The following is a 19,842-nucleotide window of genomic DNA, read 5'->3' as shown; positions in this document are numbered from 1 at the left end:
AAAAAAAAAAAAAAAATGTTGTGAGGAGCATTTTAGCTTCTAAATTCTATTAGGTTCTAAAGAGTTAGGAATTTATGTATTTAGAACTCTAATGTGTAATGTTGGCAAACCATGATTAAAACAATATGGTTAGTCTTGTTTAGGCTTACTCAAAGTTAAATTTTTTTTATGTAAAGTTGGAATTGAGAGGCTGCGGATGCATTAGTGCATTTCGGTCTGGCTCGATCGATCGAATCTCGAGTAAAATTTTTTTCTGTAGAATTTTCCAACTCAGCCCTCACTCATTAAACGTTTTGGGTTTTCTGTTTTTACCCTAGGTATAAAAAGTAAAACCCTAGCCACATTTTTAGAGTCGCTCATGTTGTATTGTTGCTCATACTTTTTTGTTTTGTGTAAATCTTTTGTGAGATCTAGAGGAGTTTTCCTTTACACAAAACTTAGGGTTTTCAAGGTAGAGATAGTATCAACATCTTGATGATCAACTCGGTTGCTGCCATTGGAGTTTAAAGAATAATAAGCGTGGGTGCTTGTAGCTAATTGGAGAATCCAAGAAAGAAGGAGTCCGTAGATTCGAAGCTTGCACATGGTTGTGTCAATAAGTTCTACTGGTGGGTAGCATTGGAAAGTTAAGCGGGGAGCCTGTAAGTCCTTTTGTATGAACTTCGATTCTTTCAAGATAGTGGATTTAGGTTTACCTTGAGGATAGCTAGGTCAAATTCTCTCCAGATTTTTACCGTGTGGTTTCCTGGGTGATCATATCATTGTGTCTTTTATATTTCCGCTGCTTTACATTCTTGATATGATTGTATGTTTGTGATAACATAGAACTGCATAATTTAACTAAGTTAATCACTTGACTAATTAATTAGGTTAATCTGGTTGGGTTAAGGCGTCTAAAACTGTTTAGAGAGTTCTTCTCGAACATCTCTATTTGTGTCTATAATTCCAACATTTTAGTAAAGAGTTGGATACGTGGCGTAGAGTACTCCATTACTCCTACGGTAGTGGCTGATGCTCTAGGGGTACCCTTGGTCCAGCACCCAGTCTACCTTTATTATGAGTCTCCTCTGTTGAGTGATGTCATGTCTTACATAACTAGGTCTTCTATCTAGTGGAGTTCTAATCCTAGGATCACCTCTACTGAGCTATCTGAGTTGCACTATCTCTTCTTTAGGATAACTTGTCATTCTATCTGGCCCATTTCTCATTTTCACACCATTCCTCTCGAGCGGTATGTCTTTTTGTATGCTCTTGTCATTAATGCTCCTATCAGTTTTCCCCATTTGTTTCTTTGTTCTTTGAACGAAGTTTATAGGAGTTCTTCTTCTTTTCATGCTCTTGTTCATCCTATTTTTATTTATAGGATTTTGCTTTATCTTGATCTTAGTGGTTTCCCTTCCTCTGAGGCCGTTCATGTGATTGCTCCCATAAGTGCAGTCTTTCTTAGACAGAGGGCTGCTCATCTTCGAGCTGGTTCTAAACACCCTAGGTCTGAGCCTTCTGGTAGCGCACCTCCTCCATCTTCTTCTACAGGTCTTGCTGGTGAGGATGTTCCTGATCCAGTTGGTGATGATGCTGCTGCTGCTACTGCTGATGTTCCTCCACCTCCTTCAACTGACTTTGATGTTCGTCGTACTCTAGAGACTGCCATGACCGTTCAAGCAGCTCATGGTCATATTTTGGTGGACTTGTAGATGAGATTCATGCTCTGCGAGCGACTTTGCGCGTCTTCATTCACCCTCACCACCTCCTTTTGATGGCGACTTGTGATTGCCCTTTGCATTCCTCACAAAAAAGGGGAGTGGAGTTTTTGACTTGTAGAGGAGTTTTTGTAGTTAGGGGGAGATTTTTAGGTTTTTTGAGGAGCTTATGGAGTTTTTAGATTGTATCTAGGTGCTTCACTTTGTATATCATTTTTGGGATATTCATGTTAGGGGGAGTAACATTAATTGATATACATGTTATATTCATTGATTCTTTTGCTTTGTGATTCACTACTTATTGATTTATATTTATGAGTTATTCATTCATATATGTCTTTATTTTGTGTGTGAATCTTACAAGAATGTTATACCTGTTGTTTTACTCTTTTCTGTCACACATGCGTTTATGCGTTTGTTGAGTATTTCAAGAATATAAAGTTGATTCAACTAAGCTGCTGTCTACACTTGCAACCGATGGATAGTAGTTAGGGTTGAATTTGAGTTTATGAGCATTATTTTTGTAAAGGGCTTTTACTTGTAAACTTTGAGCTTTTAATTACGGTTTTGTCACGGATTGCCAAATGGGGAGTTTGTTAGGTTCTAAAGGTTTAGGAATTTATGTATTTAGAACTCTAATTTGTAATATTGGCAAACCATGATCAAAACAATATGTTTAGTCTTGTTAAAGTGTGCTCAAATTGATTAATTATTGTAAATTGGAATCGAGAGACTTAGATGCATTAGGGCATTTGGTCTGGCTGATTGATCGAAGAATAGATTCGATCGATCGAAAGTCGACAGATTGCATTTTCGCAGTTTTTCCAACTCACCCTAACTCATTAAAACGTTTAGGTTTTATGTTTTTGCCCTAGGTATATAAGGAAAACCCTAGCCACGTTTTTAGAGTTGCTCCAGTTGTATTGTTGCTCATACTTGCTGTTTTGTGTAAATCTCTTTGAGATCTAGAGGAGCTTTCTTTACACAAAGCTTAGGGTTTTCAAGATTGAGATTACTTCAACATCTTATGATAACTTGGTTGCTACCATTGAAGTTAAAGAATATCAAGCGTGGGTGTTGTAGCTATTGAAAAGTTCAAGAAAGAAGGAGGCCTGATTCGGAGCTTGCAGGGGTCGTGTCAGTAAGTTCTACTGGTAGGTAGCATTAGGAAGTCGAGCGGGGAGCTTGTAAGTCCTTTTTATGAACTTCGATTCTTTCATAATGAATTCTGGTTTGCCTTGAGGATCGGTGGGTAAAATCCTCCCAGGTTTTTTACTGGTTTGGTTTTCCTGGGTGATCATATCTTGTGTTATTTATTATTCCCTGCTATATTTTCTTGATATGATTGTTTGATTGTTTTAACCTAGATTGCTTAATTTGACTAAGTAACAACTTGGCTAATTAACTAGGCTACTCAATCTGGTTGTGTTTAAGAGGTCTAAATTTCCATCAGATTCTTTAAAAGAGATATATAAGCTATTGGTCAAAAACAACAAGGTGTTATTGGAGATGGAGAGATGGCTTGGATACACAACCCCAGGGGTAGAGCTACGTTTTACAATTGCCCCCCCCCCCCCCAAAATGCTCAAAAATTTATTATAATTGCTAAAAAATAGGTTATACAGAATTGTTGTAAGAGCTGGCCCCTCCAAATGAAATTAACTGGCCCCCCTATATGTCCTTAACTACTGGTTTCATTCATATTTACTTAATTACTAAAGACTTTTTTTCAGTCTTTCCTCCATCTCTCCTCCCCCCAACACATCAACAAGCCCACAACTTTTATAACTTACACTAATTCTCTTAAATCTTTTTACAAAAATTCATTAGAGAATTGATGAGTGGGTCATACATAAATAAATAGATACATATTTTTGTGAATCAATATGATTACTTAGTCTTGACCCCCCCCCCCCCCCCCCAAAGATAAATTTCTAGCTACACCCCTGGCCACAAAACACATGGGCTATAACTATGCCATGTTTGGATTTGCACCCTATGATCCCTATTGGCGTGAATTGCGTAAAATAATCACGATAGAGCTACTATCAGCCCGTCAGCTTGACTAGCTTGCCTATATATTGGAGTCTCTGAAGTTGAGATGTTCTTGAAAGGTCTATACAAACTATGGACCAAGGAAAAGAATGGGTCAGGCCAAATTTTAATGAAGTTGAAGCAATGGTTTGGGGACATGAGTCTCAACGTGATTCTTATTAGAATGATCGCTGAAAAGCGGTACTTTGGTGTTAATCATGATGTTGTTCATGAAAAAAGAGGCATGGTGCTGCGGCTGCTGCCAAAACGCGGTGTGGGATTTCTTCAATTTACTGGGTTTGTTTGTGGTGTCGGATGCAATTCCATATCTTAGGTGGTTGGATTTGGGTGGACATGAAAAGGCCATGGAGAGAACTACAAAAGAGATTGACAACATTCTTGGGGAATGGTTGGAAGAGCATAAGCGAAAGAGAGCCTTCGGTGAAACTAAAGAGCAAGATTTCATGGACGTAATGCTTTCAGTCACTATTTGAGCAGACCTAGGAGGTATGATCCTGACATAGTCAACAAAGCCTCATATTTGGTATGCGTGCTTCCTACCTTAAAAAAGGAGAAAATAATAAGTTGATATGAGTTATGTTCTAAACAATATGTCTAAATACACAATAAATTTCACATGATTGATGTATAACAAAAGAGGTATCATAGCAGTCAAGAAATTATTTTTGCACCAATCACAATCTATCACACTAAAAATGTGAAAAATTTTATGAAATTTGCCATGCCTATAATATTGACTGTATTGTTGTGCTTTAAACCACTAAAACGATATGGATTGTTTTGTTTCACAGTATCATTTGGACATGAATAACAATTTTCATTTTGCAGAATTTGATTACTGGTGGAAATGACACCATTGTAGTAACCTTAACTTGGGCAATATCACTATTGCTGAATAACCGCCATGTATTGAAAAAGGCCCAAGATGAGCTACACGACCAAGTGGCAAGGAAAGAATTGTAAACGAGTTGGACATAAATAAGTTGGTGTACCTCCAAGCCATAATTAAAGAGACTTTACGTTTGTATCCCGAGGCACCACTATCAGGACCACGTGAATTCATCGAGGACTGCACCATAGGTGGTTACCACGTCCCAAAGGCACCCAGCTAATCCCAAACCTTTGGAAAATCCAAACAGACCATCACAAATGGTCAGACCCATTAAAGTTCAAGCCAGAAAGATTTCTCACCGCCCACAAGGATGTTGATTTTACGGGACAAAACTTTGAGTTTATCCCATTTGGAAGTGGTAGAAGAACATGTCCTGGAGCATCTTTTGGAGGTCAAATGGCGCACTTAGCACTTGCTGGTTTTTTTATACATGTATGCCATTTCTACTCCCTCGAATGCACAGGTTGATATGACTGAGAGGTTTGGACTCTCAAACTTGAAAGCCACCCCACTTGAAGTTCTCATCCCACCATGCCGGCACCTCACGAGCTTTATGGATTAGTCCATCTAAATAGAAGTACAGAACTCAAGTGTACTTCTAAGTGTTGTTGAATTTTTTTTTTTTTATGGAGTTTGATGATGTAAAATGGAAATTTCAATGCCTAGCTATATAACACTCTTTTGTCAAATATCATGACATGCACTTAATATCATGCTTCCGGTGCTCCAATTGGTGTATTGATCCTAATGATTTGGTACATGCTAATAGTCAATATAAGAAAACCTTTAAACTAATCAACAAGACTAAACGAATAATAATAATAATATTCATGATTTATATATACGTATTATGATGATGAATACTATTATGGATTCCATATAAGAGAAACTTAAGCTATCATACATGACGTCCATATCACTCTTTCGACAATCACATTTACTATGTCACCTAATCTCAATTGGGGAGAATGACATGCTCATTTGAAAATTAAATTAAATTAAGTTTGTTGATAGGCCAAGAATGTATTGATCCCTTAGGTAAATTAACCAATTAATTAGCGAAGTGAATTAATTAAATCAATTAACATGCAATAAGCGTGGCAACACAAACAAATCACCAACCAAGTTAATATGCAGTGAAAAATAAAGTTGACATGGTGATTTGTTTACGAATGGGAAAAACTTCCAAGGCAAAAACCCTACCGGGTGAATTTAAAGTCACCTCTCTATAGAATTTACTATTATCACAATAAGCGGTTACAAGTAAAGGAATCTCAGTACTTTATACTATCCTACAATTGAACCCTTACCCCAATACACAATTAGACTTGTTCTGTAGTGACAATCTCTCCTTTTCAATGCATGGCTCCTAGTACGTGACTAACCAATTGATGTATGGATCCAAGTACATGACTTACCACAAACTTGAGAAAAATGTTGGCTGTAAAGTTCTTTAATTCATTCACTCGATGAAGGTCACGAAGCTCATTGGTTACAAAACCCTACAATGTACAAACGTAGCAGTTTCTTCAAGATAAAGATGAACTAGGGCAAATTGTCTTCGGTCATAATATGCTTGCAACAAGAAGTGCAACCTTATGACGGCCCTTTAAAATAATCCTTATATATGTTTAGGGTTGTGAGAAAAAAAAGCCTAAACACATATACATGGATATGTATGAAATCAAATCTAAAAAACTGATTTTCTTAAATCTCAATAGATAGGTTATCTATCGAGCAGCTGTCAAGCATTAGGCTAAAACTGCCTTTTAAACCTCGATAGATGCAATCTGTCAGGCTTAAAATACAAAACTTCTTCACTTGTTTCTTAAACAAATTTGCATGGCTTCAACTCTTGACTTGAACAACATGATTCTTAAAGAATTAAACACATCCTAAATCTATCCAATTACAAGTAAAGTGTGTTTTGTCAAAGGATTAGCCAATTTAAATGACATATGTTCTTAACATGATTCACATATGTCCTAAAATTTGTAATACAATCTGCATTCTACATGCATATTATGGCAGAGGTACTCATGGCCCCACTAATTTCTACCATTTTTTTTTTTTTAACTTGCATATATGAAATGAATTTTTAATATTTGGAACTCACATGTTTGGCTAATTTTTCTCTTAATTTGAACATTCTTTTATAATGGTCTCTCCATGCAAAATCTTGTTCCAAATTCTAACTTTTTACGCAATTAAAATATTAAATTAAATTAAATAAGAGTAGAGTGACTTGGTTCTATTTTGACTCAATCCAAAAAAAGAAAAAAAAATCCACTAGTTTTTACATTGTGCTTATAGGAGATTAAGTTCAGAGGAGTTTGGCTTACCTCCGGTACTTTTTTAACTGGATATGTCATTTTGTTTTAAATATACAATAGCAAGTAGTAGTGGGTTTTAATTTCCACGTTTTATTTAGTTAGTGGGTAATGTGGTAATCTCTCATTAAAACAAAAGAAGATTCCTTTCTGAAAAATACTAGAAGTAAGCCAAACCCAATTCAAAGATTGTTCTTTTTTTCTTTTTTCCTTTTTCCTTTTATGCTTCCCTTTCAAAAGTTGTGGCCAACGGCGGAGGCCCATCAAACATCTTTCACGCAACAATACAATTCTTCCATATTAGATCATAGAAGGGACACAAAAGTTTCTCCTAAATTATTCTCTGTTTTCTCCCAAAATTTGTTAATCTCCTAGTCATTAAATTTTTTATTGATTTCCCTTTGTTTTAGATGTATATAAGGGTATATTGCAAATTACATTCCTAAAGTTTGGGGGTGTTTAGATTTTACAACTTGGAATTTCAAAATTTGGATTTTACCCCTTGAAGTTTGGGAGTGTTTGGATTATACACCCTGACATTTCAAAATTTGGATTTTGTCCCCTAAATTTTAGGAGTTTTTGGATTTTCCTTTCTAAAATTTGGAAGTGTTTGGATTTTACACCCCACTTTAGGGTAAAAAATTTTCCAGAAATATAAAAGAGAAAAAAGCAACTAAAAATCATATAGAACAATCAAAATCATAAGAGAAATAAAAAGATTAAAAGAAGGCACTAAAAGACTTACATTGTATGAAGGGATTGCTCCTTCCTCTAAGAGAAGGAAAAAAAAAAAGATATATATACAAATATATATATATATATATTTTAAAGATTAAACATAGGTGGAGAAGCATTTATTTATGTTTGATTTTATTGGAGAGATGGAAGTGCTTAATTTTAAGGAATATGGATAAGGAATTATCATTGAATTAAAACAAGTTAGCTAAACTTATGTGAGAGAGAGATAGAGTGAAAAAAGCTACTTTTTTTAATTTTATCTAAAATTTGGGAGTGTTCAAATTAGTACTTTATATATCTAACCCTACTATTTAAACTTTCTAAACATATGAAATTGAGGGTATTTTAGTATGCAAAATAATGAAACTTAAATAGAAGAATCCTATTATTAGCAATGTGTGTGTATACTTTTTTTGTAATTTAATGTATATAATTTAAGTATGTACAAATTAAGAACCTTTGATGCATTTAGAAGAAAAGATGTTCACATTTTCTAAAGTAAAAACCTTTGGACGAGTTTTCTATAGATATTTTTTTTTTTTTTTTTTGAGAAAAATTCTATAGATAATTTGGTTGTCCATATTAAAAGAGAAATTTAGTATAAATTTGATATTCAATTATTTTAGTTTTCTAAAATGAAGTAAGCTACCCTAAGCTAGTAACAGTTTAATACTTACCTAGTACTTCCATGACAATTAATCAAAAATAGATTACAACTTTCTAATATGTTTCTTAATCTTAACACATATTATATATTAAATTTGATACTCACTTTTTTGCTATATTAATGTATGATATAGTTCGATCATAAACATTATTTTTTTTATACTAATATTATATATTAGCCCCATCACACGCACTTTGCGCTTATGATGAGGCTCTTTTTATTTTTTATTTTGGGTGTCAAAATATTTTAAAGTAAAATAGAGATAGTGTCTTAAGATCTTTCTCTATGTGAGTTTTTTTCTTTCTTTTTCTAATTAGTTAGTTGTATGTGAGTTAGTGGCTAATATGAATTGAAGAAACTATATGAAATAGAAACTCTTGATTTTATAATGTTTAAAAGTGAGATAGAGATAGTATCCTAGTTTTTAGGATCTTTCTCTACGTGAGTGTTGATAAAAATTTGAAATTTTGAATTTAAAATAAAAGTGGCAATTCGTATTGGAGAAGATAAAAGAAGAAGCCTAAAAGTTAGGAATTAAAAAAAATAATAAAAAAAAAACAAAATAGTAAATTACTCTTTTAACTGATTTGTGTTTTTAAATTTAAAATTATTTAACTAAAAGATATGGGTATTTTAGAGAGTTTAAGAATTTGTGTGAAGATATTTGAATATGCAAAATGATAAAACTTAAACAAGGAATCTTGTTATTAGTAATATAGATAACACATAAAAATTTAACATCGATTTCAATAGAAGCCTCTGTCTGGTCCCTTTGGGGATATCCGATAAAATAGAAGGCACTTTGAAGACAAATTCTACCTCCTTCATTGTATGCCAATGATCAACACATCCTTGAGATAAAGCAGTGGTGGAGTCAGGATTTTAGTTGAGGAGGGGCAAGATTAAAATAGTATTAAATGGACATTAAGTATTTTTTTTCCTAATAATTATGTGTTACTCATGAGGACCACTAATTGAATTGCCATGAAAAAAAAAAATGTGATAAGCAAGATTTTCACAATACTTTCACAACAAATCATAAGTGGTAAATTGTTACTGGTTCAAATTTCAACCCACCGTTGAAATTAATTTTTGCTTACCAATAACAATCAGTAACAACCTATTATTTAAGATTTGTTGTAAAGTGTTGTTAAAATTTTGTAGACATATAATTTCTTAAAGCTAAAACGACTAGCCTCTGTCCGGTCCCTTTAGGGATATCCTATAAAATAGAAGGTACTTTGAAGACAAATTCTACCTCCTTCATTGTATGCAAATGATCAAAGACATCCTTAAGATAAAGCAATGGTGGAGTCAGGATTTTAGTTGAGGGGGGGCAAGATTAAAATAGTATTAAAAGGACATTAAGTCTTTTTTTTTCCTAATAATTATGTGTTACTCATAAGGACCACTAATTGAATTGCCCTGGGAAAAGAATGTGATAAGCAAGATTTTCACAATACTTTCACAACAAATCATAAGTAGTAAGTTGATACTGGTTCAAATTTCAACCCACCACTGAAATTAATTTTTTGCTCACCAATAACAATCAGTAACAACCTATTATTTAAGATTTGTTATAAAGTGTAGTTAAAATGTTGTGGACATATAATTTCTTAAAGCTAAAATGACTAGAAATTCTACTGTAAAAAGCTCACAAACTAATGTGACAAGAATGTATAACGCTTAAACAATATAATAAATAAATGTTTGAATGAATTTTTTATGATTAGTAATACGTCAATTTGTAAAATTTGTAGTATTCATAGCATTACTCCACAAGAAAAATGTTGTGAATAGTAAACTAAAAATAATGATTGAGAAAAAAGGAACAATGAAATGGGTGAAGACGTCCTGGTGAGATAAAACTAATAATAATAGTAAATTTGGTGAAAAAGTGATATGATTTGGTATGTGGGAGAAGATTTTTTTTCCTACTTTCTTAGTGTTAAGGGTCTGTACATGTATTAAAGTGGGAGTCTTTTTTTTTTTTTTTTGGTCTAGGTAAAGTACCAAAGAATTGTTCATAATATACCTATTTCAAGGAGCCAAGGGGGGCAACTGCCCCCCTCCCCACCACCCAGCTCCGCCTCTGAGATAAAGTACTAAACTACTCTAGAAAGAGAGCACTAATCACTTGTCAGGATGCGTTTAGTCAATTTTGGCTATTGATAGCAATAAAGTCTTCGTTAAAAGTGGTTGAACAGTTTTTAGCCCCCTTAACACAACTAGATTAACCTAGTTAATTAGCCAAGTGATTAACTTAGTCAAATTATGCCAATATAGGTTATCACAATCATATCAAGAATATAAAGTAGTGAAAAAGTAAATAACACAATGATATGATGACCCAGGAAACCACACGGTAAAAACCTAGGAAGGATTTAACCTAGCTATCCTCAAGGTAAACTTGAATCCACTATCTTGAAAGAATCGAAGTTCATACAATAAGACTTACAAGCCCCCACACTCAACTTCTTATTGCTACCCACCAGTAGAACTTACTGAGACGATCACATGCAAACTCCAAATCCACAGACTCCTTCTTTCTTAGATTCACCACCAGTTACAAGCATCCACGCTTGGTTTTCTTTAAGCTTCAATGGTAGCAACTGAGTTGATCATCAAGATGTAGATAACATCTCCTCCTTGAAAACCCTAAGTTTTGTGTAAAGGAAAGCTCATCTAGATCTCACAAGAGATTTACATAAAACAGTAATATGAGCAACCTCTAAAACATGGCTAAGGTTTGCCTTACATACCTAGGGCGAAAACATAAAATCCTAAACATTTTAGGAGTTAGGACTGAGTTGGAAATCTACAAAAAAACACGTTCTGCCTGATATTCGATCGATCGAGTCTAAGCTTCAATCAATTAAGCCAAGCCGAAAGTCACTAATACTTTCTGCAGCCACTCGATTCCAACTTTACATAAATGCACAATTTTGAGAAAGCCTAAACAAGGCTAAACAACCTGTTTTGATCATGGTTTGCCAATAATACAAATTAGAGTTCTAAATACATAAATTCCTAAATCTTTAGAACCTAACAAACTCCCCCTTTGGCAATCCGTGACAAAACACAAACTAAAGGTCAAAGTTTACAAATAAAACAGCCCTTTACAAAACAAATCCAATCCTAACTACTATCCATCAGTTGCAAGTGTAGATATCAGCTCAATTGAATCAACTTGTATTTCCTGAAATACTCAACAAATGCATAAACGCATGTGTGGAAAATACAAGTAAATAAAATAAATTCTTGATTTCACAAAAACACAAAATAAAGACATATATCAAAATGAATAACTCACACAATATAAGTCAATAAGCAGTGAAATAAGAAACAAAGATAAATGTATCTCCACCTAACATGAATAGCCCACAAAAATACATCTAGAGCCAAAAGAATGTAAATACAAGGTACAACTACTAGATACAATCTAATCACCGCAGGCTCCAAAGAATCACAAAACTCCCCCTATCAGCAAAAACACTACGGGCAAAAACCAAAATCTACTCTCCCTTTTTGTGACAGAATGCCAAAGGGCAACCACAATCCATCATCAAAAGGAGGCGGCAAAGGAGATCGTCTAGAATGTGCCAACTCTGCACGCAAGGCATGAACCTCATCGAGCAAGTCCACCAAAATCTGTCCATGAGTCGCTTGAACAATCAAGCCATGATCCAACGTACGTCGAATGTTGAAATCATCTGAAGCAGTCGATGGAGGAACATTAGCATCAGCAGCACCACCACCTCTAGACGCCTCAGCCTATGTAGTACCTGTAGAAGAAGAGGGAAGGGGTACAACACCAGCAGGCTCAACTTGAGGAGCTCTCATATAAGTAACCCTCTGCCTAAGGAAGGTGGCACCTATGGGACCAATAATGTGAACGGGCTCAAACACGGGGAAACCATCTAACCCTAAAAACAACAAAACCCTATGAATGAAGATAGGATAGACAAGAGCGTGACCAACAGCGCTACTCCTATGAATCTTGTTTAAAGAACGAAGAAACAGATGAAGAAAACAAATAGAAGCACCAAAAACAAGGGCATACAGAAACACACATCTCTCAATAGGGACGGTGTAGAGATGAGAGATAGGCCACAAAGAATGACACGCTATCCTAAGAGAAAGATAGGTAGTCTCAGGAAGCTCAACGAACGTGATCCGTGGATCAGAACCCCACTAGATAGAAGATTCAATGATGTATGACATGACATCATCTAAGGGTGGAGACTCCTCATAAGGATAGTTAGGCTACCTAACGACCGGGACCCCAAGAACCTCAGCCACTACCCTAGGGGTAATGGTGTACTCAACACCTCGTATCTAACTCCTAACGAGGGTGCTGGAATCATAGACGTGACAAGAGAGGTTCGAGTAGAACTCTCTTATGAGGGCGGTCGGTGTGGATGATCTATCTCCAACAAAGACAACTAGCCCCTACTCTCAAAGTTAGCCCTAATGGCTGAATCAATCTCATCTAGGATACCAGAATGCTTAGCCCATATTTTCCTTTTATTGTTCAACTTATCATAGGCCTCTTTGCATTTTGCATCCCTAAACAACTCAACCCTAGAGGGTGACTCAGATGAAGAGGAGGAAGTCTTATGAGCTCTAGTTTTCCTAGGCATGGTGCTAAGGAAAGGACAAGGACACACAGTAGAGCCAAAAATAACAAAAAGGAAAGACCAAGGGAAGACTGCAAGTTAGCACAAAACAGATATAGAACAAAAATCTATATGATGCATGAACAAATTAAATGTCATGATGCATGCTCTAATGCAGTGAAATTAGATTCAAATTAAGTTCAAATTCAAAAAATTGGCTTGAATATAGAGTTTCTAACAAAACCCCAAAAGTTTGAAAAACCACTTGAATATTTTGAAATAAATTGACGAATCGATCATCACACAAGGTTGAAAACAGATTAGAATGATCAATTACCTCAAAACAACAAGCCAATTTCATCAATTTTAACCCAATTGAACAAAAACCCCAATTCGGATTCAATACAAGCCCTAGAAATTTTAATTTTTCACAAAACCTCAAATTGATCAAAATAACCATCATAGATCATGAATATATCCATATAGCAACAAAACCCATTGATCAATTTCACAAACTAAGGCTTAATTAAACAAAAATCCCAATTTATGCATAGTCCAAAAATTCACCCAAATACCATGAAATAATGCATGAAAACATGAAAAACAATGCAAAAGAAAGGGTAATATGGACATACCGGCTTATGGAGAGAGAAACCTTGCAAGAAATTTTGAGGAAAACGACAAAAAATTTGTTATGGAGCCTTGCCAAGTCGGAGAGAGTGAAAATGTTTTGAAAAGTTTTGAAATAGTGGTTTGAACAAGTCAAAACGAAATTTTTAAAAAACCTGAATCACGATATTCGATTGATCAAAAAACAGTTTCAATCGACAAATCAGATAGAGGCTCACTGAAATTTTTAATCGCAATTTCGATTGATCGAAAAACAGACTCGATTGATTGAAATTGTAAAAAAAAATGAGTTTTTGAAAAACAAAAAAAAAAAAAAAAATTGATGCAACTCTCCTCAAACTAATGAAAAATGCATACGATATGCATGAGTATGAGATGAAAATTTTTTCAAAATCCCAAGATTTAAACCCAATTCTCCCAATGATTTAGGTTTCATAAAATATCCCTTTTTAATTCTCAAGCAACAAATCAGTTGTGCATAAATCTCAAGGTATTTTTCAAACTTGGTTGGTCAAACCAAAAACACACACAATAATATGTACAATATTTAGCAAAAAGTAACTTGTGTGGTGTGCGCAATTAGCAAAAACTTGAGATACATGTGAGGTGATATGTGAATAGCAATCAATCACGAAGTCTACAAAATCCATCACATAGAATTCAAAAGAGACTATCACTTAAAGAGTTACATCATATAACTCTCACATCTCCTAGAACATAAGCTTGCAACATGTAAGTTTCTTGAATTTTGCCTCATATCGTACACACAAATTTTGCCTCATAGCATTAAGCAATTAAACCGAGACTATACCTTATGTTCTTTTTATGCATGTACCGAGCACAAAATCTTATGATATGCACTAAGGTATTCATGATTGGCTAGTGAACAGTGGTGAGATGGTTATTTATGCCTTTCTCAAAAGGATCAAATCCGATAGTCAAATAACATGTGACTTCAAGATTAAGACAAAGTGATAAACACCATAAACATCTTTCCCACACAACATGCACTACAAAGCTTCAACTAGTACAGTGTAATAAATAAGCTCATCAAAGTTAAACAAGGTACAAAGACATGTTATGTGAAAATAAATTGACCAACTCTAGCCACGTTTTAGAGGTTGCTCATATTGTTATTTTGTGTAAATCTCTTGTAAGATCTAGAGGAGCTTTCCTTTACACAAAGCTTAGGGTTTTCAAGGAGGAGATGTTATCTACACCTTGATGATCAACTCAGTTTCTGTCATTGAAGCTTAAAGAAAAACAAGCATGGGTGCTTGTAACTGGTGGTGAATCCAAGAAAGAAGGAGTCTGTGGCTTCGGAGTTTGCACGTGGTTGTGTCAGTAAGTTCTACTGGTGGGTAGTAATAAGAAGTCGAGCGTGGGGGCTTGTAACTCTTATTGTATGAACTTCCATTCTTTCAAGATAGTGGATTCAAATTTATCTTGAGGATAGCTAGGTCAAATCCTCCCCAAGCTTTTACCGTGTGGTTTCCTAGGTCATCATATCATTGAATTATTTACTTTTCCGCTGTTTTATATTCTTGATATGATTGTTTGATTGTGATGACCTAGATTGACATAATTTGACTAAGTTAATCACTTGGCTAATTAACTAGGTTAATCTGGTTGGGTTAAGGGGTCTAAAAACTGTTTAAGTGGTATCAGAGTGGGTAGCTCTCTGTTTGAGATCTTTTGATGAAAGTATTCCTGAAATCAATTGATGAAAGAGTCTGGAACTCCATTGAATACGGATAGGAGAAGTCCACTACTCTTGTCAGTGAGTGGCAAACTTCTCAAAAAGAAGCAGCTGGTTTCAATAGCAAAACTATGAATGCCATCTTTAACGCTGTTTCCATGGAGGAATTTAAGAGAATCTCTAATGTTGAGTTTGCTCATACTGCTTGGAAAATCCTTCAAACTGTGCGTAAAGGCACTAAGGCAGTAAAAATTAATAAGTTGCAGCAGTTAACATCTAGATTTGAAAGCATTAGGATTTTTGATAATGAATCTTTTGATGCATTCTATGCTAAATTAAATGATATTGTTAATTCTGCATTTAATCTGGGTGAAATCTATGATCAACCTAAAATTGTTAAGAAGATTCTTAGATCCTTGACTGAGGACTTTAGACCCAAAGTGACTACCATCACTGAGAGCAAGGATGTTGATTCCATCCCTGTTGATGAACTTGTAGGATCTCTTCAATCCTATAAGTTAGACCTACCCAAAACAAACAAATCCAAATCAATGGCTCTTAAGTCTGTTGATGATGTTGATGTTGGTGAATTTGATGATGAGCTCTCTATTACAGAGATTGCTTATCTTGCCAAGAACTTTAGAAACTTTCTTAAGAATAACAATAGAAAGGCAAGAGGTACAAACACTGCTGAACCTAGAAACTTTAGGAAGAATGATCCCACTAAGGTTAATAACTTTGAAAAACCTAGAGAAAAAGTTGGTCAATCTTCAAAAAATTCTTTGGGTCCTTAGTGTTTTGGATGTCAAGGGTATGGTCATATGAAATCTGAATGTTCCATATACTTGAGGTCTAAGGGAAGGCTATGGCTGTAACCCTTAGTGATAATGAAATTTCTGATGATGAGTCCAGATGTGACGAGGATGGAAACTTCATTACTTTTACTGCTACTGCTATAGTCAATGACAGTGTGTCTGTTGAAGAGAACCCTTCTGATGGGGAACTCTCTGAGGATGCAAATCTTCAAAAAGCCTACAATAAACTTTGCAAAGTTGCTACAAAGGATGCCATGAATGTTGAATTAGGCCTAAAGAAAATTGCATCTCTTGAGCTTGAAAAGAAAAATTTGCTTGCTAAATTGTTTGATGCTAATGATCTTTTGAACCATGTGAAATCTAAGAATATACTCTTGATTGATAAAGTTAAAATTTTGGAACATGATTTATCTGTTGCTAGATCTGCTAGTTCTAAACTTGATCAAATGCTGAGTGTTCAAAAGGCTCCTTCTGACAAATTTGGATTAGGTTTCATTGAAAGCATCTCTGTGTCTGCACCAAATTCTACAAACTTTGTTCCTTCTTCTTCTACTGAACCCCCTGTGAGTGAGGTTGTGAGTGAGATTGTCAAACCTGTAGAGGTCATACCTCCTAAGAAGATTAGGGTTGATCTGAAAGAGTCTAAACCTAAGGAGTCTACCCTTTCTAAGGACAAGATGCATGGTAAGCCTGTTTGGTTTGTCATTTTTGTGGAAAGTCTGGACACATTTGTCCTAATTGTTATAAGCTATAAGCAGCTAAGCGAGCAAATAAGCCAAAAGTGTCTAATGNTTACAAGCACCCATGCTTGTTTTTCTTTAAGCTTCAATGACAGAAACTGAGTTGATCATCAAGGTGTAGATAACATCTCCTCCTTGAAAACCCTAAGCTTTGTGTAAAGGAAAGCTCCTCTAGATCTTACAAGAGATTTACACAAAATAACAATATGAGCAACCTCTAAAACGTGGCTAGGGTTTGCCTTATATACCTAGGGCAAAAACATAAAACCCTAAACGTTTTAGGAGTTAGGGCTGAGTTGGAAATCTGCAGAAAAACACGTTCTACCCGATATTCGATCAATCGAGTCTAAGTTTCAATCGATCGAGCCAAGCCAAAAGTCATTAATACTTTATGCAACCACTCAATTCCAACTTTACATACACGCACAACTTTGAGCAAGCCTAAACAAGACTAAACAGCCTGTTTTGATCATGGTTTGCCAATAATACAAATTGTAGTTCTAAATACATAAATTCCTAAATCTTTAGAACCTAACAGTGGTCCACTACTTTCTTCAAATTTCTGACTAATCGATTTCATGGGTTACTAGTTTAGGTAGTCATTGGTCGATGTAGATATCACGTTTTACAATTTTGGAAACGAGAAAGTTTATAGACATCAAAAAAATTCACAATTATTTATATAGGTAAAAAATGATACTAATGGTGAATTCATATTAAAACAAGTAAAATGTTGCAACTCAACTGTTGTGAAAGAATCTTGTTATTAGTGGTATAGATAATACAAATAAAAGTTTAACATCGATTTCAATAGAAGCCTCTATTTGGTCCCTTTGAGGAATTCCAATAAAATAGAGGCACTAGAAAGACAAATTCCTACCTCCTTTATTGCATGCAAATGATCAAACACATCCTCAAGATAAAGTATTGGTTACAAGTTTAAACTATTCTAGAAAGAGATAACTAATCACTTGTCAGGATGCGTTTAGTCAATTTTGGTTGCTAATAGCAATAGAGTCTCTATTAAAAGTGGTCCACTACTTTCTTCAAATTTCTAGCTAGTCAATTTCATGGATTACTAGTTTAGGTTGTCATTGGTTGATGTAGATATCTTGTTTTACAATTTTGGAAATGAGAAAGTTTGTAGACATAAAAATAAAATAAAATAAAATAAATCACAATTATTGATGTAGGTAAAAATATGATGTTAATGGTGGATTCATATTAGAACAAGTAACATGGTTTCTAATTCAACTATTGTGAAAAATATTATAAACTAGTATTATGCCCGTATAATGCACGGCTTAATCAAGAATTATGTGCAAACTAAAGAAAATATCTTATTAATTTAATTAAATTTAAATAATAAAATAGATAATAAAACTAAAGTAAATATATTTTTTTCCTTTACTTTAAGTTATATAATGAATGCATGTTATGTAAGACTATAATTTCTATTAAAAAAAATCATATATAAGTACAAAATTAATTGAATTGAAGATGGTAGATAATTATGTAAATAATATAAAAGGAGATGTCTAATCAAAAATAACTTAATTAGCATTTAGATATGATGAAAATTAAAAAGTGATACATTTTAGCAAGGTCCTCCCAAAGCGCATGGCTATAAACAATAATCTGTATTATGAATAAAAGTAAAATAATATATATATATATATATATAAACAACTAAAAAGTTTCTCTCCGCTAGAGAACGTGGGTCTTCCCTCTTCTCCTAGGGTGTAGAATATGCAGTCCCTTCTTAGGAAGGTGTCGTAGTCCCTCTTGGTAACAAGTTTACCTGTGAGGCTTTGTGGGTTTTTTCTTCGTGGGTTACAGGGAAACAGTTTGTTTTTTATTTAGTCTTAGTCGATCGGAAAATATGGAAGATCTAACAAAATCTTGGAGCTGCCTGACACTATCGGAAAATGAAGGTTCTGATCTTCGTTTGACGGAAGAACAGGTGGAGATGGAACACGTTTTGGCTGTGAAATTCTTAACCAAGCGTGCTCTAAATATTGATGCTATTGCGAAAACCTTTACACCGCTGTGGAGAGCAAAAAACGGTTTTAAGATTCAAAAAGAAGGGGACCACGTTGTTCTCTTTACTTTTGATGATAAAACAGAGATGGAGAAGGTAGTCGCAGGAGAGCCTTGGAGTTTTGATAAACGTATTATGGTGCTGAAACGTTATGATAAGGAGGTCGATTTGAATGAGATAGAGTTCAAGTGGGTTACGTTTTGGGTTCAGGTACACGACATACCAATTCGGTTCAGAAACAAACGAGTGGCAGAGAGGATTTGCGAAGTCATTGGGAAGGTGGATGGGAGGTCTGAGGTGGACGAAGCTGAAGGGGATGGTTTTGTTCGAGTGCGAGTCACCATTGATATTTCAAAGCCTCTGTGCCGTGGACGGGTGATCTCTTTGGATAGTGGTAAGGAGCTTTGGGTGTCTTTCAAATATGAAAGACTCCCAAATATATGTTACTGCTGTGGCAGTCTAATGCACGATGACAGGGATTGTGAGCAGTGGTTTGAGGCAGAAGGAAGTGTATCAAATGAAGCAAAACAGTTCGGGCCTTGGATTCGTGCTCCTCCCTTTTTCCCATCACGTAAAACTGTTATCAAGGTCCCTGGGTATAACAACCGAAGAGGAAGAGAGCCACCGGTGACACCACCAGCAGCAACGGGGAAGTCGCCGGTTTTTGTTGTTCGAACAGGAAGGCCGGCGCCGGAGATAATTAGGACAGATAAGGAAAGGGCAGCCAATGGTGAGCAGGGTAATAAAGATGCGGAATTTCAGGAATCTGTTCAGCTAGAATCATGCAAAGAGATTAATAATTCAGAGATAATAGGGGATTTAAATGGCAAGTCAACGGAATTGGAGGGCGATCAGTCAGCTGCTGATATATTTGAGGAAAGACTTGCTGAAATTGATAAGGACTTAAAGAAGTATG

At 35.0% G+C, this 19,842-nt stretch overlaps 1 pseudogene; it reads left to right on the top strand.

Annotated features, from left to right (window-relative positions):
- LOC111998670 (cytochrome P450 CYP82D47-like) overlaps positions 1–5,209 on the top strand; it is an 8,829-nt pseudogene extending 3,620 nt beyond the window's left edge.
- The last annotated feature ends 14,633 nt before the right edge of the window (positions 5,210–19,842 follow it).

This window comes from Quercus suber, unplaced genomic scaffold, assembly GCF_002906115.3.
Source record: "Quercus suber isolate HL8 unplaced genomic scaffold, Cork oak 2.0 scaffold_829, whole genome shotgun sequence".
Taxonomy (NCBI): Eukaryota; Viridiplantae; Streptophyta; class Magnoliopsida; order Fagales; family Fagaceae; genus Quercus; species Quercus suber.
The sequence above is the reverse complement of the archived record's forward strand: the minus strand, read 5'-3'. Positions and strand labels throughout refer to the sequence as shown.